A 2,096-nucleotide genomic window follows, 5' to 3' on the forward strand; every position below is an offset into this window, starting at 1 on the left:
ATTAGGAAAAGTTATATGTGACTGGGATGGTTAATCTTATACGTCAAGTAGGCTGAAACATGGTACCCAGATATGTGGGCAAACATTATTTTGGTTGTTTATGATGGAGTGTTTGGGGATCAAACTAACTTTTATTTACTTATTCTTAAAAGATCTCGCTTATTTATTACTGCACTAACCTAGTAGTGCAGAAAAATATTAACAAAGAAAAATAATTTGTCTCAAATTTCCCAATAAAATACATCCAGGTAGTCCAGATAGTAGTAATCTTCTCAGTGATATGATAAGATGCAGCAACCTGGATACTGCATAAACATGTGAGCCATATCATGTGCAGTTCCTTGCAGATACAACTTGTTTCTTTTCCAATGTCTCCTCTTAGAGTTCTACCTGATTTTATTACCAGTTTTCTTCTGAGTCCATTGGGGAATGGGTTGATTCCACTTTTGATTCTTGGTAGGGACCTCTTGACCCTGAAAGTCTTCTGAGAAGACATGGCAAAGAAGAGTCAACCACATGTACCACGATGATGGACAAAGAGAGGCAGATGAACTTTATACTGGTGAACTTTGAGTAAAGCAGATTACTCTCTATAATGTGAGTGGGCTTCATCCGATTAGTTGAATGCTCTAGTCATGCACCACATAAGGACAGAGACACATTTTGAAAGCCATCATTAGGCAATTTCATTGCTGTGCAAACATCATTACACAAATCTAGATGGTATAGCCTACTATGCACCTAGGCTGTATGATATAGTCTATTGTTCCTAGGCTACAAACCTGTACAACATGGTACTATATGAATACTGTAGGTAATTGTAACACACTGGTAAGTATTTGTGTATCTAAACATAGCTAAACATAGAAAATATACAGTAAAAATACTGTTGAAGATAAAAATGGTACACCCATATGGGGAAAGCAGCTGGCAGGACTGGAAATTATATTGGGTGAGACAGTGAGTGAGTTAGAAGTGACTGGGAAGGCCAAGGACATTACCATACAGTAGTGTAGATTTTGTAAACATTGACCCTTAGACTGCACTAAATTTATAAAAAAACATTCTTTCTTCAATAATAAATTAACCTTAGCTTACTATATTTTTTAACTTTATAAATGTTTTAATTTTTAAAAACTTTTAGACTCTTGTAATACCTCTTATCTTAAAACACAAACACCTTGTATAGCTAGCTGTACATATTTTCTTTCTTTATATCCTTATTCCATAAGCTCTTTTCCTATTTAAAATTTTTTTTTACTTTTTAAACATTTTTGTTAAAAATGAAGGGGAAACACACACACATTAGCCTAGACCTACTCAGGTTGAGGGTCATCAGTATCACTGTCTTGCACATCCCTTCTCCCTACTGGAAGGTGTTCGGGGCAGTAACACTCATGAAGCTGTCATCTCCTACTATGACAGTGCCTTCTTCTGGAACACCACCTGAAGAAGCTGCCTGAGGGTCTTCTTGAGGAGCTGCCACTCTTTTCAGAAACATGTCCACGGTAGTTTACTTGATTTGTTTATTTTTTTCTTTTTTAATCATAGGCTTGCTTGTAAGCAGATAATGTACCATGAATATTGCTATCAGTGAAAACCTGTTTGAGGGTCCATGTTCTCAAACTTTTCAAAGAGCTTCTTAAGATCTTCAAATCTTCTACTAAAGTTTTCACTATGGATTTTCTTGGGGTTCTTTTTCCTTCTACAGTTTCTTTTACTCTTGCTCTTTCTTCGGCTGTGCATACCTGTTCCATAGTCAATTTTTCAGGAACCACTTCCAAGAGCTCCTCAGTGTCATTGTCATCCACACCCAGGTTAAAGTTGTTTGTCATTTCAACCATTGTGGCTGATTTTTTTAACCATTGTGCTATGCTGTTACAACAGCTACATCATTAGATAATAGAACTTTTTCGGCTCCATATAATCTCATGGGTCTACCTTCCTGTATGTGCATCAGTATGTGTTGCATGAATATATTTCATTGGTTATGCTATGAGCAAGGTACTGATGGAAAATTAAAGGCTGTCTTCACCCAAACAAGGGAACTGTGCAGCAGACGGTGTTCAGACTTGAACTGCAACTTTGGCTCTCTC

General features: G+C 36.7%; 1 pseudogene; it reads right to left on the minus strand.

Annotated features, from left to right (window-relative positions):
- Window positions 1-272: 272 nt before the first annotated feature.
- LOC119063920 (60S ribosomal protein L39-like) lies at window positions 273-496 on the minus strand (annotated as a pseudogene).
- Between the last annotated feature and the right edge of the window lie 1,600 nt (window positions 497-2,096).

The sequence above is a fragment of the Artibeus jamaicensis genome, unplaced genomic scaffold, assembly GCF_021234435.1.
Source record: "Artibeus jamaicensis isolate MK-2021 breed Jamaican fruit bat unplaced genomic scaffold, CSHL_Jam_final contig_867, whole genome shotgun sequence".
Taxonomy (NCBI): domain Eukaryota; kingdom Metazoa; phylum Chordata; class Mammalia; order Chiroptera; family Phyllostomidae; genus Artibeus; species Artibeus jamaicensis.